This window comes from Crinia signifera, chromosome 1, assembly GCF_055691185.1.
Source record: "Crinia signifera chromosome 1, ASM5569118v1, whole genome shotgun sequence".
NCBI classification, from domain to species: Eukaryota; Metazoa; Chordata; class Amphibia; order Anura; family Myobatrachidae; genus Crinia; species Crinia signifera.
Window position 1 is genome coordinate 124,220,485 of NC_139217.1, and position 24,794 is coordinate 124,245,278.

A 24,794-nucleotide genomic window follows, 5' to 3' on the forward strand; every position below is an offset into this window, starting at 1 on the left:
ATTGTCTGTCAGCAAGTGGATCACATGTACTGACTTACAGATCTGTTACACTGCCAGCAACAGCTATCTGCATATGACAGCACAAGTTTTCTATACAGTCTACTAACAGTGGCAACTCAGCAATAGGAGTACCGCCATTCGACTACACAGAAACCTCACACTGTCAGCACAGCTACCTGCACATGGCAATACAGCAGTCCCTGCACAGTCAAACAGCTTAACAGTTCCAAGAACCTGACTTCACAGAGCTCTGCTACACTGTCAGAACAGATACCTGCACACAGCAATACAGCAGTCTCTACGCAGTCAAGCATTTACACCTCATCATTATGTCTCATAAAACAAAATCTTCATGCAAAACAAGGTCCTACATCTCTGGTTCCTCCAAATCAACATCAGTTAGCAATGCAGCCATCCTTGCACGTGCAAAAGCAGAAGCTGCAAAGGTACGGGCCAACTTTGCTGAGCAAGAAATGCAGTTGAAAGTAGAGAAAAAACGCTTAGAAGCAATTAGTGAGAAGCTTGCTGCTGAGAGGGAAGCTGCCGCCGCTATGGCCGAAGCAGAGTTCTTAGAGTCTGCAGAACGCGTCAACATAAGAGAAACCATTAATATACTTGATGCAGAACTTGGATCACAGAATTCAATGCAACGTGCAGCAGAATACGTGCGCCAAGTGTCCGCAAATAGCAGCAACGCTCCACCAGTACAAGATATGCAATCAGATTTCATAAATGAAACAAGCCAAGTACACTATGCAGTGCCACCACAAGTCAGTAGCAGACTGCAAACCTGCAAGCAAGAGGACTCCAATCACAGTGGATCCATGAGAGACAACTCACCCTCACGCCAAGAGCCTGTAGCCGCAAACTACAACCATGGCACTACCTCCTACACACAAAGGTGGGGAAATACAAGCCAGCAGGAACCAGTCATTCCTACCAGGTATGATAACACACCACTTACCCACCATGCTAATGCACCTAGAGCCAATCAAGATACATTAGACTTTGCCAGATTTCTTGCACGCCGTGACCTGGTCACAAAAGGACTCTCAAAGTTCAATGATCACCCTGAGAGTTTCAGAGCATGGCGATCCTCTTTCCAAAACGCAATCAAAGATTTAGGCCTTTCATATAGTGAAGAGATAGACCTCTTAATTAAATGGCTTGGGAATGAATCAGTTGAACATGCTAGAAGGATAAGAGTGATTAATATTAACCATCCTGAGTATGGCCTTAAAATGATCTGGGACAGACTTAATGAGTGCTATGGTTCACCAGAGGTAATAGAAAACGCACTGTTCAAAAGGATTGATGATTTTCCTAGGTTACCTAACAGAGGCTATCAGAGACTTAGAGAGTTAAGCGACTTACTAATGGAGCTCCAAGTAGCCAAATGTGAGGGAGACTTGCCAGGACTTGCCTTCCTAGACACCGCCAGAGGCATTAACCCTATAGTGCAAAAACTACCTTATAATCTACAGGAACAATGGATTATCCACGGTTCAAAGTTCAAACAGCGTAACAAGGTACCATTTCCACCATTCTCTGTTTTTGTGGACTTTGTAAGTCAGCAAGCCAAGACCAGGAATGACCCTAGTTTTGCCTTTACCCTAACAGGCACTACCCCTGCGCTACCTAACCCTCGCAAAACTGCAGTCACAGTTCACAAGACTAACGTTCATAACTCAGATTCTTCCCACAGGTTTATCAGCTCTGCTCACCAAGAGACCAGGGAGAAAGATCCCGCCAAGCAGTGCCCTCTGCATCACAAACCACACCCTCTCCTGAAATGCAGAGCCTTCAGAGAAAAGTCCCTGGAGAACCGTAAGGCCTTCTTAAGAGAAAATGGTATCTGCTACAAATGCTGCTCTTCCTCATCTCACCTCGCCAAAGATTGCAAGGTTAGTCTTAACTGCACAGAATGTCACAGCACAAGTCACAACACAGCTTTACACCCTGGGCCTCCCCCATGGGCTTTACAAAACAGCCACAGTGACACAGAGCATGGCGGGGAGCATAATGCAGAGCAAAAAGACACTAATGCAGCAACACCAGAGATGACTGTGCAATGTACCGAAGTCTGCAAAGATGCCATTAGCAACAGATCTTGCTCCAAAATCTGTCTAGTCAGAGTCTACTCCAAAGGCCAACCAGATAAAGCTGTCAAACTTTATGCAATCCTAGATGACCAAAGTAATGGTTCTCTAGCCAGATCAAACTTCTTTGAGACATTTAACATCAGAGGCCCCAGCACCCCTTACTCCTTAAAAACCTGTGCAGGGAGTTTTGAGGCAGCAGGAAGGAAAGCCACTGGCTATATAGTGGAATCCATAGATGGTAAGATACGTCTTCCCTTACCACCAATCACCGAGTGCGATGATATCCCAGAGAAAAGGTCTGAAATTCCTACACCAGATGCAGCCTTTCATCATTCACATTTAAAACGTATAGCACATCTGATACCAGAACTGGACTCACAAGCCCAGGTATCTCTACTCATCGGGAGAGATCTCCTACGAGTCCACAAAGTCAGAAGTCAGATTAACGGTCCACACAATGCACCTTATGCTCAACGTTTAGACCTAGGATGGGTCATAATAGGAGAGGTATGCCTTGGGAGTGTGCACAAACCAGCTTCTATCAATACCATGCTTACTTGCACTTTAGAAAATGGACGCCCTTCTCTGTTTCAACCATGTCACAACCACTTCCTCATTAAGGAACTACCACACTGTACTCCCATATATTCTCTTAGTGACGACCAGATCTGTGACAACTACCAAGATCATCTGGGATTCACAGTCTTCCAAAGAACAAAAAGGGATGACCAAGTAGCAATGTCCATAGAAGACAAACTATTCTTGGAAATAATGGAGGAAGGACTAGTTAAAGACAATACCAACAGCTGGGTTGCCCCTCTACCGTTTAGAACACCCAGACAACGTCTACCTAACAACAGAGAACAAGCTCTCAAACGTTTCTCCTCACTTAAACGCAATCTTCACAGAAAACCAGAGATGAAAGATCACTTCTTTTCTTTCATGAGCAAAATATTTGAAAACTGTCACGCTGAGATAGCTCCCATTCTTAAAGAGAAAGATGAATGCTGGTACCTGCCAATGTTTGGAGTATACCATCCAAAGAAACCAGGTCAGATCAGAGTTGTATTTGATTCCAGTGCTAAATTTGAAAGTATCTCCTTAAATGATGTGCTCCTGACAGGACCAGACCTTAACAACAAACTCCTTGCAGTACTCATACGATTCCGAAAAGACTCTATTGCCTTCACAGCTGACATTCAGCAAATGTTTCATTGTTTCCTTGTGAGAGAACAGGATAGGAATTTCCTAAGATTCCTTTGGTTCAGGGACAACGACCCCTCTAAGGACATTGTAGAGTACCGCATGAGGGTACACATCTTTGGTAACAGCCCCTCACCTGCAGTTGCCATCTATGGACTCAGACGTTCAGCTCAAGAGGGTGAACTAGAGTATGGTTCTGATGTTAGACAGCTCGTAGAAAAAGATTTCTATGTGGATGACTGTTTGAAATCTATGCCAACAGAAGAGACCGCAATCAGCATTCTCAAGAGAGCTCAGGAAATGCTTGCTTGTTCCAATCTCAGGCTTCACAAAATAGCCTCCAACAGCAAAAAAGTAATGGAAGCCTTCCCTACACAAGATCATACCACTGACTTAAGGGATTTGGATCTAGGAACTGATTCGCCACCAGCCCAACGTAGCCTTGGACTCTTATGGGACTTGAAATCTGACTCCTTTACCTTCCAAGTAAGTAGTGGAGAAAGGCCCTTCACTCGCAGAGGTGTCTTATCTACTGTCAATAGCTTGTACGACCCCTTAGGATTTGCAGCTCCTGTCACCATTCAAGGTAAAGCCTTGCTCAGAGACCTAACCTGTGAATCATCCGACTGGGATGCCCCTCTGCCTCTAGGAAAAAGGGAATTGTGGGAAGAGTGGAAAAGTTCTCTGTCCGCCTTAACCAATTTTTACATTAGACGCCCATATGCACCTGTACCTTCCACAGAAGTGCAAAAGCAGAGACTGTGTGTATTCTCAGATGCTTCAGTTCAAGCAATTGCTGCTGTTGCATATCTCAAAACCATGGACTTTAAAAGTCAATGTAACATTGGATTCGTCATGGGCAAAGCAAAGCTAGCACCTCTTCCAGAACACACAGTGCCCAGGCTAGAACTTTGTGCTGCAGTACTAGCCGTAGAAGTAGCTGAATTAATCTCATCACAGTTGCCTATCGAACTCTCAGAAACAGAATTCTACACTGACAGCAAAGTAGTATTAGGGTACATTTACAACGAGACCAGACGTTTCCATATTTATGTCAGCAACCGTGTGCTAAGGATCAGGAGATCTACCAATCCAAAACAGTGGAACTATGTATCTACTGCTCATAACCCCGCAGATCACGCCACAAGAGCCGTTCCAGCCAGTCTCCTCAAAGACACCACATGGCTCACGGGACCTGAATTCTTGTACCAGACAGATTTGATCAATCCTCAAAGAGACCAATTCGAACTAGTAGACGCAGACTCAGATGTTGAAATACGTCCACAAGTAACTACAATCCATACCATGGTTTCACATCGTCAACTTGGATCCCAAAGATTCCAAAGATTCTCAACGTGGAAATCGCTTGTTAGGGCTATCACCTGCCTAACCCACATAGCCCGTTCATTTAAACACAGTACAGCTACAAATGTGATTAAGTGTAAAGGTTGGCATCACTGCCAAAGTACTTACACACCAGAAGAAATACAACAATCTCAGAACCTGATTATCCGTATTGTTCAGCATCAAACCTATGCCACAGAAATTCACAACCTTACCAATGGAAATCCTATTCCAAGAGACAGCACCTTGAAGAAACTAGACCCGTTTCTCGACGAGAGTGATTTATTGAGAGTAGGAGGTCGCCTTCAAGAAGCGAACTTAGGATCAAATGAGAAAAACCCTTTAATCATTCCTGGAAGTCATCACATTACTTCTTTAATTGTGCAACACTATCACAATGAAGTCAAACACCAGGGACGACTGTTTACAGAAGGAGCTCTACGGTCAGCAGGGTTCTGGATTATTGGGGCAAAAAGGTGTGTAAGCAACATAATCTTTAAATGTATTACTTGTCGCAAACTTCGTGGTACTTCTCAAACTCAGAAGATGGCTAATCTTCCAGCAGACAGGCTTAGTACAGATCCTCCTTTTTCAAATGTTGGTCTTGATGTATTTGGGCCTTGGACCATCATTACCCGACACACTCGAGGAGCCAATGCAAACAGCAAGCGTTGGGCAGTTGTATTCACCTGTATGAGCATCAGAGCTGTTCACATTGAAGTTATAGAATCAATGGACACTTCAAGCTTCATTAATGCACTAAGACGCTTCATGGCCATCCGTGGTCCTGTAAAACACATCCGTTCGGACAGAGGCACCAACTTTGTTGGAGCAGCCAAGGAATTACAAATTCCCTCAAACATCGACAGAAAGGGAGTGGAGAAATACCTTAGTGAGAAAGGTTGTATGTGGACTTTTAACCCTCCTCATTCTTCTCATATGGGAGGTGCATGGGAAAGGATGATAGGAATAATACGCAGAATCCTTGATTCCATCTTTCTGCAAGTAGGAACTGCAAGACTCACCCACGAGAGTTTAACTACCTTCATGGCTGAAGTCTCAGCTATCATCAATGCCAGACCCTTGACTTCAGTTTCTAATGATCCAGAGGACCCATTTCTACTTACCCCTGCCACTCTTCTTACTCAGAAGACTGGGACTGCTTATGCTCCTTCAGGAGATTTCAACACCAAAGACTTATTTAAACGTCAATGGAGACAAGTTCAAAGCCTTGCAAACACCTTTTGGGACAGGTGGAAAAGTCAGTACTTATCTACCTTACAACCAAGAAGCAAATGGCAAGTTGCCAAACCCAACTTAAAACCAGGTGACATTGTGCTCATCAGAGACTGTCAGGCACAACGTAACGAGTGGCCTTTAAGTCTCGTCACCAAAACATTCCCAAGTAAGGATGGGAAAGTCCGTAAGGTGGAGGTCAAGCTCTGTAAACAAGGAGAGACTAAGTTCTATCTCAGACCAGTATCCGAACTGTTCTTACTGTTATCATCTTAGAGTTTAAAATATGGTATCAGTGATACCAGACGGGGAGTGTCATGCCTTCAGCATAAGTTTCTGTTGTGTTCTATTGTTTCTCTGTTTTGCATAATCCACTCCTTCCTGTGGTCAGTACAGAGCTACTGTATGCTAGGTAGTTTGTCCCCCTTAGCTTTCTGTAGCTAGCTAGCTAGCAATGCATTCTGGGACAAAGAGGATCATCAGGGGCCATATTAAGTTTCACATGTATGCAGACAGACACAGCTCACATGGTCCAGCCTGATACAGCATTCGATGGTGAGTTTATCACTCAAAACTGTGTCACCCCTAACTCATTTAGGCAGTTATGTATGTTAGCAATACCAGTTACACTCTAGCATATACCTTTTCCCATAATGTCAGGATGTATGCACAATGTTATGTGTACTGCATGTTTACCTTGCATTTTTCTATGTGCAGATTGTAATTGCATGTTTATGTTTTATTTACAGTTTTACCCAATTCATTGTATATGCAACTTCTCCAATTCATTGTATATGCAACTTCTCCAATTCACTTGTATATACACCATCTAATCAATCATCGCATATATAATCATGATCCCTTTACTGAATACTAAACACCGTTCTTCAGACATCATATCAAGATCGATTATTGAAAAGTAAAGGAGGGTTATGCTGTAGGTTTCGAATTTGCCAAAGCTGCTTAGTGAGAGACTGAACATCTATATTTACAAAACAGCATAGACTGGTTGTTTTAAAATATTTCAGCATAGTTATTCAAGGTAAGTAACGTATAATTGGTTACATTTGTTTGACTTTAATCTTACTTATGCTGGCAACACATTAGACCAACTTTCCTCCATCATCCAACTAGTTGCTTGGATGGAATAAAAATATGGTACTGGATGAGAGCCAAGGACAATCAGAAATGTGCTCACAAACCCAGGAAAATGGAAAAAAAAATTCAGTCAATTTGTTTAAATCAAACAGGTTCAACTACAATACTGTGTCTGAGGGGAAGTTTTTGTCCCTTTCAAGATTTTGGGAGCAAATTTCTGAAGTAAATATTACCTTTGCTCCCACCCAGAACCATATTTTCTTCCATCCAAGCTACTAGTTGGATGGTTGGAGGAAAGTTGGTCTGATGTGTGGCCAGCATTAGGGAGGTATTCAAATAGCTATGGTAATTTACCACAGCTGATTGAGGGCTAGTCAATTAGCCCTAATGCCTGTACTTAGAGATTATGCTCTGAGCTGCAATAACAAATGTGATCTAGATACTTATTCTGGATCCCAAAGTGTTATTCCATGAATAAGCGAAAAATGTCCATTAGTTAAAAATCAGCCAGTGTTTTTTATTTTTATTTATTTATCCTCTTTATGGTTTTCTTTTTAGAATCCAGGACCTCCTTTAATCTGCATATATTATGTTACAGTTGCAATTACAAGAAATCCCTTCAGATTATGCTGTGAATTACTGATTATGCTTTGCAAACATCTAATTTGTTTTACACCAGCATAGGCGAACATTTTCCATTAACAGTATTGTTGTATCAGTCATAATTAAACACCATATGTCACAAAATAGTGCAATTCTCTTATGATGGACTTCTGTTCTTTCACACAACAAAGGTAAATCAGTAAGCTGCATAGTACTCATTAGTTTCTATAGCAATTAGAATTCCCTGCACGTATTATCATAAAATAGAAAACACTGTGGTTATCATTTTTCCTGCACCCTTGGGGAAATTTCTTAGGTAAGAGAAAAACCAAGAGAAGAGCTTTCATTGTATCATTGTGTTATTATTAGAGTTTTATGCAATAATTAATTAAAAGTTTTTACTGGAGGGTCCCCAGACTGCAAACACCTTTATGAATATTATGCAGCCTTAGTATTAGAAAACAGTGTCAAAAGAAGAGAGATAATGTGCAGTTCAACTTTATAGAGCTGTATGCCAAAATTGACACACTTTTATTTCAAGAAGTTGTAAGAGTTTCGTACCTTTTTTAATCCCTCTATAAGTATTATCACAAACTATGCTTAAAGCATCTGCTTCTCAGCCACACTAAGGGCCCGGTTTGTTAAGAAGCGCAATGACATAGATTACCTCTTGCCATTTATAGCAGTAAAAGAATGCCAGTTATAGCCGCTATTAACAAGGAAACTGTCTGGCAGCAGTCAGAATACAGGTTGAGTATCCCGTATCCAAAATGCTCGGGACCAGGAGAATTTTGGATAACGGATTATTCCGTATTTTGGAATATTTTAATATTTCAATGATGTATTTTGCAGTATCTTTCATTTATGCTGTATAAACACATCAACCACATAAAATACACATAAATATATTTTATTTGTTAAAAAAACAAGGTTTCAAAACATGAAACAAAATTTGTGTACTATCTCAGGTACTGAATTTGAATGCTAAGCAATCATTTTCTTGTACATATATATCAGTAGTGCTGTTACAGATGTCCTCAGTAGTGCCAGATACATATCAAGTCCTCAGTAGTGCTGTTACAGATATCCTCAGTGAGTTTTTAGCAAAAAAAAAAAAATTTTCACTTTCTGGAGTGTATGGTTTTCGGAATAATTTGGATAACGGATATTCAGATACGGGCTACTCAACCTGTACTATAATTACTTTCTCAATTTTTCTGAGTCTATCTCAGAGCTGGATTAAGGGGGCCCCCTTCTCAGGGGCCCCCAGTGTGGTATAATAGGATTATTGCTGCTCCTCACAGAGAACTCCAAGTCAGGAGAGCTCTCAGCATTTAATGAACAGCAGCTTTTCTCACAGGGGACTCGAGCATTAACTCATTTTACTAATTTCCTCCTCTCCTGGTTAGTGTTTGTGTGTATTATTGTATGTATGTACTATATGAATGTGTAAATGTGTGTGTGTGTGTATATATGCAGTAGCTGTTGAATCTGCACTTTCTGTACTTTAGATAATGGTGCCCGGGTGCCCTCAGTAGAAGAAGGTACTATGGAACAATGACTGCGTCACTCCAGGAACTGCTTAAACGGTTTTAATGAAGGTTATCACAACATTCATGTGCGGCGAATGGCTGACGTTTCATTGCCACTTAGGGCATTTTCCTCAAGGCTCCTGGCACATGAAACAAAATAAGCAAACACTCGCTGAAATGTGGGAACACATTTTTATTCTTAAAGTATAAGTATAAAAAGTTCCCACTGGATGAAAGATGCAAGGGTCTTTCAGGAGACCAAAAACTCACTGACCTTTTATACACATACACTGATTACAAGCAAACAGATCACCTTTAGTAACCATTCAAACCCGTTTGTGTCAACTTGTGTGCATATTATCAAATTTCCAGGGTATGCAAACTTTTGATCAGGGTCATTTGGGTAGTTTCTGTTTTCATTATGTTTTAAAAAGAGTAAACATAGTTGTTTGACAATAAATGGCTTCACCCAGCCACTAACCATGAGTGAAAGAAATTTTGTGAGTTATCATTCATATTCTCTAACAAATGGCCAGAAAATCACAAATTCTGCTAAGGAATGTAAACTTATGAGCACAACTGTAAATATATATATATATATTTATATATAAATATATACAGGTTGAGTATCCCTTATGCAAAATGTGTTTTAAAATATTTTTATATTTCAATGATGTATCTTGAGGTACATTGTATTTATGTTGTATAAACACATCAACCACATGAAATACACATAAATATATATTTATTTCTGCATAAAACAAGGTTTCAAAACATGAAACAAAGTTTGTGTACTACTCAGGCACTGAGTTTGAATGCCAAGCAATCATTGTCTTGCACATATTTAGTGCCAGTTACATATCACATCCTCAGCAGTGCAGTTACAAATGTCCCCAGTAGGTTTTTAGCAAGAAAATTCTTTCTAGAATGTATGGTTTTTGGAATAATTCCTAGTTAGACAAATTAGACAACCCCACAAAGTACAATTTTCAGGGTGGCTAGTATAATAATACTACATAAAAAATGATGCTGCCACAGCGATTTAATAAATATATTAAAGCGGTCACCATTAGTGCAAAAAAAAGTTTTTATTCGCTGAGTTTGAATTGGTCCGTCTGGGCCGAAAGTGGCATGCGTTCCACAGCCATGGAATGCATACAGGAGACCAGAAGTGCGTATACACACCTTACTGGTTTATCAAATGAGCTGCAAGCACTCTAGAAGTATATTGATTTTCCTTGACTGGAAGAATCATGCATTCCACAGCTGGGTTTCTTGGCCAGTTATTCACGAGGACGTAATCTTAGTGATTTTTTAGTACACAGTGACATCACAGAACTCCTCATTTTGGGATTCCATGGGTTGGCTGTGTGAAGTGCATTGGCTGTGTCACCTGCGGCTACATGCTTACGGGTGACACTGTAAAACATCCCTTTAAGAATGTTACTTTCCCCATTAAACACAGGGTCACTTGTTCTACGAAATTTGTTGTCTACGTGATAGTTTGCCCTTGTAGCAGGTATTACGTAGGCAAAACGGATTGCCAAGTTAAAGTGTGGATGGCACAACATAGATTGGCCATTCGCACAGCAGTATTAAAAGGTGACAGTGAGCAGCCGGTTGCCCGGCATTATGAACGGGGATGCAGTTAATATCCCGGCGGTCGGGATCCCGGCGTTCAGAATCCCGACGCCGGAATCCCGACCGCCGAAATACCGACATATTCTCCCTCCGTGGGTGTCCACGACACCCCTGGAGGGAGAATAAATTAGTGTGCCGAGCGTAGCGAGGCACTGGGCCCGCTGCGTGGCGAGCGCAGCGAGCCCGCAAGGGGGGGCGATCCACGTCCCCCCCTTGTCGGCATTTCGGCTGTCGGGATTCCGGCGTCGGGATTCTGAACGCCGGGATCCTGACCGCCGGGATTCAGTACTGAATCCTATGAACGAGCTGGGCATTCTCCCACTGCTCTTAAACACATCATTATAGACCACATTCCCCCTCTGCCTAGAGGGGGAGATAGATCAAAAGCACTGTTGCAAAGAGAAGCACAGTGGATCTTTAAGCTGGATGCGCTCAGTCCCGCTGGTTTGAATGAGACGCTCGGTCTCAGTTGTTTCCTATAATGTTATACAGTATTTGCTATTTTTGTCTATATGCTCTTGCCCATTTGTATCTTTGAACTGTGAAGTATATGTTTTAATGTTGTTTTTCACATTTGTATTTTAACTTGGTGACGGGCACTGGGTGACGTCATTTATGTGGGCTGGAACTGGAGGGCGGCTGCGCAGCCTGGATGCCAGCATGGTGAGGGTGAGCATATAAAATGGTGAGTAATGCTTTGTGCATGTTGCCCTGATGAAAATGAGTAAACCTCATTGAAACGTTGGCATATCAGCGTTTTCTGAGTGTGTAATTTTATATATATATATATATATATATATATGTGGATACAGAAGTACCAACACACTCGCCATTCCTAGGAATGGGGTGCAAACAGCACCCACATCCCAGGGTGGGGTGCGGTGGCCTGTGACCACACTCTAGTAAATACAAACACAGGGGGCCCAGCACTATATATATATATATATATATATATATGTGTGTACTATATAATTTTGGGAAATAGTATATAATTCAACTCAACGAATTAAGATTTAACCCTTCTGTTGCCAAATACCTTACCTTGTGGACCAACTAATTCATCATTTTAATGCTATACATATATGCTAATGACCGAAAAAACACAAAACATATACACACCATTAAAAAAAGATTATAGTCATAGTCAACCGAGTCAACTATAAACAACTAAAAAAATTAACTCAATTTTTTGGAAATTAATTTTAAGTTACATAGGATGACGTGTCTTCATCCCATTTGATTCTACCAAATCAGTGGGACAGGTTTTATAAAGATACTTTTAAAGAGTTGTATTCATTAAGTCCTCTTGGAGTGACTGTTCCGAATTCTGAAATCCAATTTGCCTCTCGTTGTTTTAGAGGTCATTTACAATCTCCACCCCTAGCTAATGGGGGTATGTGGTCAATAACCATACGCTTCAGACTGGATACTGAATGTCCTTTCTGCAAAAAATGTTGAGCTACCAGTTTATCTCTCTTGTGTGTGTGTTCAGGGCATGTCTGATCAAGTAACAATGGTTTGTCATCCGTTCTTTGAAGCTCCTGGTCGTCACCCCAATGTACATCAGCCTGCATGGGCATGTGAGTGTATATATTATAAATTTTGAGGTACAGGTCAACCTGTGTTGGAACCGTATATTCTTACCACTATGTGGGTGTGGAAAGGATGATTCAGAGGTCACCGACCTACATGTGGCACAATCTGGGCATATGAATTATCCTTTTCTCCCCTGGGATATCCATGTTGAGACCCCCTTAGCAGGCTGTAGTGTGGGTCTCATAAGGAGTTGCTTCAAATTTGGTCCTCTGCGGTATGATAGCATTGGTGATTTCAAACAAACAGTATGCCTTGTAATTTAGGATCCGATTTAACAATCGGCCAGTGTTTCTTCACCGTTTTTTCAAGACAGTGTGAATCGGTTATATGGTTACTGTCAAACTTGCACTTTACATCAGCTTGTTCAAACCATGCTCTGGCCTTCAACAAGCAATGACTGATAATGGTAGGTGAGTATTCTCACTCTTTGAACCGGGACTGCATTTCACATACTGTAGTTGTTCTTTGGTTCGTTGACTTGAGCTGTTATTCCTTAACAGCCTCAGAAACTGGCAGATTGTAAGACTCTCCTTGAGGGTGGGAGGCTTGTGGCACATTGCACTGTATTGCGGTCAGTCTCTTTTTGGTACAATGGTTGTTGAAAACTGTCCACAAATACCGCTAGTGGCTGTAACACCGAGCCCATGGCCAATATGATGGGCCTGCCCGGTGAAGCCACCAGCAACTTGTGGACTGCAATTTTCTCATCTATATAATGATGTGACACAGCATTGTCAATCATGTTGTCTACCATTATCTTGATCTCATACATGGGATTAGATTGCACCATATCGTAAGTGGTCCTATCAATTAGCTGCCTCAGGGTCATAGTCAATCCAATCCTGAACAACTAACGGCCTGTCTGAACACAACTTGCTCGTTTTTTATCAGTCCGGTAAGGGCTTCCTCTGATCCTTTGTCAAATTGTCATAAACTGTCATATTAGTAGTATCAGTCATATCATGTTCTACCAACCACAGGAAGGTGCGAATGCTGGGATTGTGTGACTGAGGGTCAAATCTGCTGGGCCTATTGAAGTGTGGAATATCAATATTATCATCCATCATATCATTGAAAAACTCACACAGTCGCAATTTGCGTCCAAATTTGTAACCCCTGGTTCTCTGAGGACAGGCAGGCCAGCCCAAAACATGTAGGACATGACGTTTTTGCAATAAATTTGCACTTTTTCACTATTGGAATCCGTAAGTGCCGCCTTTTATATTGGATTTATCTATGGGCTGTGAAGTCATTAAGGAAGGCACTGGGTGAGCAAGTTTTGAGTGTCCCATTAGGGAGTGCCGGATCAACAGCAAGATATATATATATATATATATATATATATATATATAGTATATATATATATATATATATATATAGTTGTGGGTAGATCCGGCACTCAAAGGGTGTAGAGGGTGAACTGCTCAGGGGCCTTCTTTGGATGCAGAAATCCCATGTAGGTAGGGAAAATGAAGCGGCACTCACGAGGCTTTGCAAAACGAATTTGTGAGCTTTATTGTTCCGACATGTTTCGGGGGGTAACCCTCCCATCATATGGGATATGCATACAATGACAAACCAAGTGAATTTATACAAAACGTCAGGTACATCTTAACCAATCCTGTGGGTTCACTATTATTATATTGGGTGTCTATTAGAGTGAACCCAGAGGATTGGCTAAGATGTACCTGACATTTTGTATAAATTCACTTGGTTTGTCATTGTATGCATATAACTGACGACAGGAGGGTTACCCCCGAAACATGTCGGAACAATAAAGCTCACAAATTCGTTTTGCAAAGCCTTGTGAGTGCAGCTTCATTTTCCCTACATATATATATATATATATATATATATATATATATATATATATATATATATATATACCAGCGTGTTTGGTCCGGCACTCGCTTTCAAAGTGTAGTGGTGCTGCGGTGCCTTCCCCAGGATTCTAGGTCCAATATGTAGCGTGGGAATGAGGGCGGCACTCTTCAGACTTGTTTGATGCAAATTAAAAAGCCTTTATTGTATATATATATATATATATATATATATATATATATATATATATATATATATATAAAATGGAAAGAATCTAAGTCACTCCATGGGACTTGAAGAGTAAAGATGGTTTTTATATAGACAAAATCATACTGTCACATCAACATAACGGCATGGGTCAAGAAGTCGACGTTTCATTATCCTAGATATTTTCCTCAAGACGACTCATGCGGACAACAGTGTACTCGCATGGCGGCGAGATAACATGAACAGCGCACGGAGGCGCACATACAGATATTTATACATACCCGCTCCTGATCTCTGCCACGGCCGGGTGTAGCAAGCAGTTTCTCCAGTGGCTCCGGCGGACGCTGCGCTTGCTACTGACGTCAGTCCAGATTGAGTTGCTATATATAGAGAAACAAGGAACCGCAGCACTCCAGCCTTTAAACAAATAGTAATGTTTTTTTAATAAATCCAGCAACGTTTCAATACACAAACATGTATTTTCTTCAGGCTTACATGTTTGTGTATTGAAACGTTGCTGGATTTATTAAAAAACTTTACTATTTGTATAAAGGCTGGAGTGCTGCGGTTCCTTGTTTCTATATGTTGCTGCTTTGAGCATTGCTGCGGGCACCCCTGAAGAAATACATTAAGTGGATGTGCCGGACCCCCTGGTTGTCTATATATATATATATATATATATATATATATAAATATCCGTCCCAGTTTATACATAGGAACTGTCCCAGTTTATTCATAGGACATCGGACTCCCACATATAAGAAAGTGGGACCATATAATATAAAAAACCTCCCTATTTAGGTAAAAATCTGGAGGAAGGTATCGCAATGCATTATGGGGCGATTGACATATTAAGCAAAATACATAAGGCTCCATATATTTAAAATTAGCTTTGAAATTCCCATCTTCCTTACAATTATATATATATAAAGGATGTCCTTAATGGAACGTGGAAGCTTGCACCATCAGCGACATAGAGGGTGCACACTAGACAATGTGCCCAAACTGGTCCAATCCGCCAAATCAGAAGATACTCTAGTGTTGTTTTTCAACTTTAAGGGATCTTTGGTTTAGCAATGGGTTGCAAAATTGTTTCTACGTGTTAGAAAAACACAAGGATCTAATTTACTGTGGCATATACTGTAGTGGAAGCTGATTATTTAGTTATTATTAGCAGTTATCTATGTTGCGCACACATATTCTGCAGTGCTGTACAAAGTCTATTTGCCCATTTACATCACTCCCTGCCCCTGTGGAGCTTACAATGAATGTATATTCCAGACCATATGTAACCACACACACTTCATGCTAGGATTCATTTTCTTTAGAGCCAATTAATGTTTTTGGATTGTGGGGTACCTGGAGGAAACCCTTGCAAACAAAAGGAAAATATACCAAGTCCACACAGTTAGGGCCATTACTTCTGCTGAAATGACGCAGGTCTGAAATCCCTACTTCTTATACTACAGTACTTATGTCTAAGCTTTTAAAAGTGCCACAGAAAATAAAGATTAAAAAAAATATACTATTTTTGTTACAAAGACTATTCTAGATTTTACAGAACACTTAAACTGCTGAGAATCCACAGTCAAAGATTGACTGATATAATCAAGAAGTAAAAAAACGCAATTTGTTCTTGTGGAATCCCCTGCCGTTTAATGCTTTCATTAGAGTACACTCTTATGGCTTTCATATTGTTTTATACATGTAGACCACCTTGCATTTAACTTAGACAAATCCTTTAAAATCCATTCAACTATAGGTTGCTTAAAAGATTCAATTCAATTTCAATTACAGCTCGCAGCAAGGGATTTTTTAATGTGAAATAGAAATTATACTTAATCCCTTGTATTTACATATTTATACATGAGTCTGATACATTCTCCTTATCGCATCTCATAAGTTTTGTTTCTGACAATTATATCATATTTGTCTATTACAGACATACTGTATGTTAAATACATTTTACATTTAAATGTGTTATCTATTTATATACAGGGAGTTCAAAAAGACCATCTGTAGTGACTGGAATAATCAGCATTAGATATGATGAGTGACTGTATTATTTAATGAACTCCGAGTGTTATGCGATAATCTTCATATACATACAGGGCATATAAATTAAATATATTCTATATATATATATATATATATATATATATATATATATATATATATATATATATATATATATATATATATATATATATATATATATATATATATATATATATATATATATACCCATGATATATTTATTGTAACTAATTAATTGCACTATAAACTCGAACCTGTTCATTTTGTCCATTAAATAAATATTTATTTTCTTTGTTTTTACAATAGTACATGTTGAAAAGTGACCATTGGGAGCTAATTGGCTGAGCACCATTTATCATATAAAATATATAATATAGCTAAAACTGGGTCTATAAGTAAACAATGCCTTTTACTTTTGTAAACTGCATAATTATCAAATCTTTGGGAGTGATAAATATCAGAGAGATTAAGGGGCAGATGTATTAAGCCTTAACAAGAGATAAATACAAGGGTGATAAAGAGAGATAAACATCCAGCCAATCACCTGCTAACTGCCATGTTACAGGCTGTGCTTGAAAAAAGTCAGCAAGGAGTTGATTGGCTGGGCGTTTATCTCTCGTTATCACTCTTTCATTTATCTCTTGTTAAGGCTTAATACATCTGCCCCTAAGTACTAACTGATCAGCTTCTAACTGCAATTATACAGACATTGCTACAAAACTGACCATTGAAAGCTGATTGCTTGGTGCTGCATCTCCATTAAATCTCCCTCATAAAAACATTGAAAAAGGTATGTAAGCCATTGTCAGTTACCTCTGTTTATTTGAAGCCACTTACTTTCCTAATGGTAGATGCCCCACACTTTACTGCAGGTAATTTCCATGCATGGCCATGAATCAGGAACACTTTTACCTGGATCTTAGCAACAGTTTGTGTACCTCAGCTGCCTAAATGTCTATAACACGGGTGTCAAACACAAGGCCCGCGGGCCAAATCCGGCCCGCCAGACCTCGTCATGTGACCCGCGCGAGGAGATAGCACGCAGGGGCAGTGTGTCCCAGCTCCTGCCTAGGCCACCTCCTCTCACCCACCCCCACCCCGCGCGCACTCGCTCGCTGGAGCTGCGGGGTTGGTTGCTGGGACTGGGACGTCACGCAGCTGGTGATCCGTGCTGGACTGCTGGTAGTAGCGGTAACCGTGTGTGCGAGGCGGCTGACTGAAATAGGTTAGTAGTGTATAGCTCGGGCTGGTCGCTGTACGTGGGGATCTCTGTCACTGAGGGTGACATTTACACACCAGGCCATGCTCTCCTCTAGTCACTGCGTGTCTATCTTGCTAGCCCACATTAAAATGTCTTTTCCAAAATGGTGTCACCACCTCTAGCATCCCTAAGGCAGCTCTGTACCTTCTGTCCCTGTCTACCACTGAACCCTGCACCTCAATATATTTAGTACTGGATGTGGAATTAAATTTCTGCAGCATAGCTCTGTGTTTGATGGCCCACCATTTTTGATATCGCATTATTGTTATATGCATGTCCTGTTTCATACTGCTTTAAAGTACACCTTGTACAAGTTTTCTGTCATTTGTTCTTTTTGGGGGACCGGCCCTTTGAGGGTGACCAAACTGCTGATGAATTTGAGTTTGACACCCCTGGTCTATAACATTAACTGAATTTATGTGTATTGGCATGGCTTGTTCAACTGCATCTGTTTGTGACATTGATCTGCATTGTTATTCCATTTTGTATGTGCTGTTTGGTCCAATATTTTGAATGTTATCTACCATTTTTCCATCTGTCATTAATCATTATTGAGACTAGTCCATCACTCACTTTCAATGTTCCATCGGGAATGGGCTAATCAACAGTCTCTAAACCCCACTTTACAGATGGAGCTGCTGTCATTGGAGCGGCTCCCGGCAATAGAATCGCCATGCGCCGTCCCCCGCCCCTCCACCAGAGTCCGACAGAATGGTGTACATGCACGAGACACTCCGCATCCCATTCTGCCAGAAGCCCTGCAGCTGGCTGCCTGCTATCCCCCGCTCCCGGCTTGTCTCCCTAAAGCAGAGAGGGGCAGGGAAGCACCCAGACTCCCTGCCACCTTGCAATCAAGGCCATCCACTAGCATCAGTGGGGTGCTCCTCTAAGGTAACAAATTAATTGTTACACATATATCAGTCCATGGGGCGCCCAGGGTCCAATCAAGGGCACTCACCAAATTGAAGATAATCACAGCTTTTTTCAATTTACATAACCCTTTCCTAAAAGTGGTCAGCTTACATACAAGTAAGAGATAGGGTCGACGTTTTGGCCACTAATGGCCTTTGTCAGGATGCAGTAGCATGTACAACTATTCAGCTCCACACCCTTGTCTCTGGAGCTGAATGGTTGCACATGCTGCTGCGTCCTGACAAAGGCCATTCGTGGCTGAAATGTCGACTATCACTTACTTGTATGTAAGCTGACCACTTTTTGTAAATGGTAATGTAAATAAAAAAAGGTCTGATTGTCTTCAATTTGGTGAGTGCCCTTGACTGGACCCCTGTGGCCCCATGGACACACACACACACACACACATATATATATATATATATATATATATATATATATATATATATATATATATATATATATATAAAAGAGATGTGCGGCGGCCACTTTTTCGGGTCTTGGTTTTGGATCTGGATCTCCCTTCGTGTTTTGGATCTGGATTGGTTTTGGCAAAACCACCCTTGTGGGTTTTGGTTTTGGATCTGGATTTTTATGAAAAAATGCTAAAAAGGGCTAAAATAACAGAATTTGGGCCTGTTTTTGCCCCTAAAGTATTATTAACCTCAATAACATTAGTTTCCACTCATTTCTAGTCAATTTTGATCACTTCACAGCTTACAAAATTGTTTTCATTTACTGTAGTTGGGCCAAAAGGGTATACCAAGGTAGCTGGATGACTAAGCTAAGCGACAGCAGTGGGCATCACATACATGTGGACCTTACACTTCCAACCTGGCACATCTTGGAAGCAGAGCGGCACTGCAGGGGCAGACAGGGTGGCAGTTTAATAAACTATCCCAAAAAAAGAGAAATGCTCCAAAGAGCAAAAAATACAAAGAGGTATCGGCCTTGTCATGATTGGTGGTAGCAGCTTCAACACTTCTATCAGTTTGCTGATCTCCCATTATTTCCTCCTCCATCATCCTCCAAAAATGTTATTTTATTTTATTTATTACTTTTATTTATTTTTCTTACTTTACACTGGACCCAGCCTGTCACATTGGACACAGCCCCTTGGACACTGGACACTGCCCCTGGACACTGGACACAGCCCCTGGACAATGGACACAGCCTCTGGACACAGCTCCTGTACACTGGACACAGCCGTCACACTGGACACAGCCCCTGGACAATGGACACAGCCTCTGGACACAGCTCCTGTACACTGGACACAGCCGTCACACTGGACACTGTCCCCGGACACAGCCCCTGGACACTGGACACAGCTCCTGTACACAGCTCCTGTACACTGGACACAACCCCTGTACACTGGACACAACCCCTGTACACTGGACACAGCCCCTGTACACAGCCCCTGTACACTGGACACAGTCCCTGTACACTGGACACAGCCCCTGTCACACTGGACACAGGCCCTGTCACACTGGACACAACCCCTGTACACAGCCCCTGTACACTGGACACTGCCCCTAGACACAGCCCCTGGACACTGGACACAGCTCCTGTACACAGCTCCTGTACACTGGACACAACCCCTGTACACTGGACACAGCCCCTGTACACTGGACACAGCCCCTGTACACTGGACACAACCCCTGTACACTGGACACAAACCCTGTACACTGGACACAGACCCTGTCACACTGTACACAACCCCTGTACACTGGACACAAACCCTGTACACTGGACACAGACCCTGTCACACTGTACACAGGCCCTGTCACACTGGACACAAGCCCTGTCACACTGAACACAGCCCCTGTACAGCCCCTTGTACACTGGCCACAGCAGCCCCTGCAGACCCTAATCGAGTGAGCAGCAGCAAAATAATATATTATTATTATAGCACAGCACACAGCACAGAGCACAACCACCCTCTTCCCTCTCCTATGCTGGAGTAAAGATGGCGGGGCGCGCGTGCATCTTATATAGAATCCAGATCCCGCGAGAATCCGACAGCGCGATGATAACGTTTTGCCTCGTTTTTGGTCCGGAATTTATGCGGGAACTCCCGAGCCGGCTCGGATCCAGATTCGGATCGCGATATTCGGATTTGTCGGATCCCGGAGATCCAGACCCGCTCATCTCTAATATATATATATATATATATATATATATATATATATATATATATATATATATATATATATATATATATATATATATATATATACTGTATTTCATTTGTCATTACTTTTTTCTTTTCATGGGTCAATAGTCATCATTGCAAATAAAACTGGATTAATCAAATTCAAATTAAATGCAGTCTTCATATCAAGAATGGTAATAGCCTTTTGGTTGCTGCTACAATTATGTATTATGACACATATTATCTTTATCATCTTCAAAGTCATAAAATCACAAATTGGTATGAAATGGGATTTCCTCTTTGTATGGTAGATTTCTTATGTATTGAATACATAAATGTTCTTGGCAACTAAATATTTTTTTTGTCTTGCAGCTGCATTCGAGTGGTTTGTCCACGGTATGCAAATAATCTGATTTAAAGATATCTTGGCACAGTTGCTAGTGCCATAAATAAAATAGTGTGCCGAGCGTAGCGAGGCACCCGGCCCACTGTGTGGCGAGCATAGCGAGCCCGAAAGGGGGGGGGGTGATTCACGACCCCCCCTTGTTGGCATTGTGGCGGTCGGGATGCCGCGTCGGTATTTCAACCGCCGGGATTGCGACCGCCGGCATATCATACCAGACCCGTCGTATTATCTCAGTATCTACTAATGCTCTTCGTGTGAGCTGAGGGTGAGAATGTTTTTTTTGGATGTCCCACGATAACTTTTGAATGCTTTAACTAATCATCTTCACACTTTGCACACTACCAGGGAAGGTGCTAGGGTGTTCGGTGCCTCCCTGCAAACCATACATTTGCACCCACCCTCCCATACCATAAGAGGCAGCACACACACCACAAAAAGGGGGGGTGTTTTTACAATGGGTTTATCCCTTATTCATGTTATGACACAAAGCAGGGCACAGTATTGTTACTTTAGACAGTAGTACCCCTTATACACATTACGCCTCACAGTAGTGCCCCTTATACACATAATGCCCACAGTAGATGTGTTCCTTATATATGTCTTTAGTGTTCCTTATATATAATGCCTTCAGTAGTAGTGCCTTTTACACATCTACCGGTGGAAGCGGTACATCTGTCAGAATGAACTTAGGTCTACAGTCATTAGGTCGACCCCACTAGGTCGACTGGCAGGAAGGTCGACCTGACTTAAGGTCGACATGGGCCAAGGTCGACATGACTTAAGGTCGAATTTGCATAAAGGTCGACATGAGGGAGGTTGACTGGTCATAAGGTCGACATGGGTTTTTCACTGTTTTTTTTATCCGAATGTCGACACAGTCGACATGGACACAGTTGGCAATGAGAATCGGACCCTCGCATCACTCGCTTTGCTCGCGATGCTTCGGGCACGGTGCCTCGCTGCGCTCGGCACACTATTTTATTCTCCCACCACGCCCTAGTGGATGGTAGGGCATGAAATACCGCCTGTCGGCACATGTCGGCTCAAAAAACAGTGAAAAACCCATGTCGACCTTATGACCAGTCAACCTTCCTCATGTCGACCTTTATGCAAATTCGACCTTAAGTCATGTCGACCTTGGCCCATGTCGACCTTAAGTCAGGTCGACCTTCCTGCCAGTCGACCTAGTGGGGTCGACCTAATGACTGTAGACCTAAGTTCATTCTAATAGATGACCGCTTCCCTACCAGTACACACAAACACTGCATCACTGCCCCCTGTTTTCAAAATTTAGATTTTTGGACATTTGCAATTGGATCTGAATCAGGTCCAAAGTACTGGCTTTTAATTAGGGGGGTTGTCCTGTTCTGGATGCATTGACTAGGGCAAGCGGCCAGTGAGAGGGTTAATCAGTGAGGATGGCTTGTTTTCAGCAATCCTCGCGGAAAACAAGCCACCCTCGCTGCAGAAACCCTCTCACCGGTGGCATTAAATACCGCCCATAGAATACACTAGTGGCTTCTCCTCTCCAGTCTTCTCCTGGAGATGCACATTACAGAGCAGGTAAGTATACAGTTGGTGTGACCAGATTGCGATGCATTTATATTTAAATTAACCTATTTTTTGGAGCATGAACAATCTAAATGTATGGAGGATATGCTGTGCAAAATGCTTTCAGCTCTGCATCAGCCCTTGTTTAAGAAATTGGTATCAATATTCCAAACATCCTAAATAAATGATTGACAGCAGATACTGTATGCATAGCAAGTTAAAGTAGACTCAATAACAATTATAGGATATCATACCTCCCAACATTTGAAGTTAGTGGGGAGGGACAGCTGTCTCGCCACAGGTGCGCATTGAAATTTTGGGGGCATAGCCTACCGGAAAGGGGGCGTGGCCTGTACCCCATGTGATGCTGCCTTGAAGCCATGCACTGCTTTTGCCGCTGTGGGGGCATGCCCAGCAGCTCCGTGAGCTGCTGGCTATGCCCCCAGCCCCTCTGCCTGCAAGAATAGATGCTGTGTTCATGCGCACAGCGTCTAATCACGGACAACAGGGGGGACTCCCAAGTGCCCCCCCCTTCCGCGGGACACTGCAGGCTGTGGGAGGGACTTGGGAACATCCCAAAAAAACGGGATGTTCCCGCAATAAGTGGGACAGTTTGGAGGTATGGGATATGACTATATTTATGACTATAAAGGATGTATTTTAATTAGCAAAGCTAGAAACTGCAATAATGATGGGACCTGAAAACTAATTTAACAATATTGTATAATCAATACTATAAAACATACAGAAAAAATCTGACAAAAAAATGCTACAGTAAAGATATGTATAATATGCTTATTGACTATCTTTTCTTTATGATTATACATTCAAACACAATCTAATGTAATCTGAAAAATAAATAACTTTCTCTTCCACTCTGGTCTGTAAAAACTGGCATCCTTTACATGAGAATTACAAATTGATGTAAGATTTCATACATATGCAAATTATGATATTTTGGTTTAACTTGGCTTTTTAAACTCAATGATTTATTTTGGCGAGAGGAGGATGTTACAGAATACTATCTGAATGGATAATTAGAAGTAGCTTTTGTGTCCTACAGTATTAAAAAAAATATATATATATTGTTATATTTGGATGCATGCATCAGTGAGGACTAAGAAGTAAGCAATTTTCACTACTTAATCAGTATGCTTGGATGACATCTCCATGCTCAATAACCCAGATTCATATAATATATATGTTACTCTGTAAAGAATTATTAGCATACTGCATATATATCATATCACCCTTCATAACATCAAACTTGACATTATCTTCCTAATTGCAGAACAATTTACTTGTTGAGTGGGAGAAGTATGACCAGAGTTTATCATCATTCTTATGTATAAGGCACAAAACATATTTAAGTGTATATTAAAGAATAATAAAGCACATTGGGTATTGTAATTCACAAAAAAACAATATTACATAGAAATAGAACAAGGACATTCAAGGTTAACAGAAAAGGTGCTGAAATAAGACTGAGGGAAGAAGAACCCTGCTCATGAGAGTTTACAATCTAGAGGGAGAGGGTAATGCTGACACAACTCTAGCTATAGGGATGGGATGGTAGTTGGAAGAGTTCATAAGGAACAGCATCATCTGGGGGTTGAAATAAAATTTAATAAATTATTAAAATGAAGAGACAAGTTTTGAAAGATCGCTGGGATTACTGAAGGTTTGTGAAGAATCTGCTCAGGCATGGTTTGGAGCACAGTAGAAGTCTTGCAGGTAGGGGTGAAAAGTGGTAATTAGAAAGGGGTTGAAGAGTAGGACAGAAGTTGATCCAAGACATCATGATGGAGAGTATCTTGTGATAAAGTGAAAGATATATATAGGCAAGGTGCTACTGAATGATTTGAAGTGGAGAGAATATTTTAGAAGGGTTTCTGGAGATTATGGGAAGTCAGTGTAGGTAATATTTGCAAAGCAGTGCTGTAGATTTAAAATGGAAACCAAAGAACAGTATCTGTATGTAGGATTAATTACAATGAAGACTAATTGATGGAAGGTGTAGCCAAGGAGTGAAAAATAGAATATATATCAGGGTATTGGTAATGTACAGAATGAGAATTTATGGAATGTTATG

The 24,794-nt window shown here is 41.3% G+C and overlaps 1 protein-coding gene across 5 annotated transcripts in view; it reads right to left on the minus strand.

The window, feature by feature from the left end:
* The window catches only part of SPOCK3 (SPARC (osteonectin), cwcv and kazal like domains proteoglycan 3), a 297,817-nt gene that overhangs the window by 84,369 nt on the left and 188,654 nt on the right, over positions 1 to 24,794 (minus strand). The gene's annotated exons all lie outside the window — the stretch shown is intronic.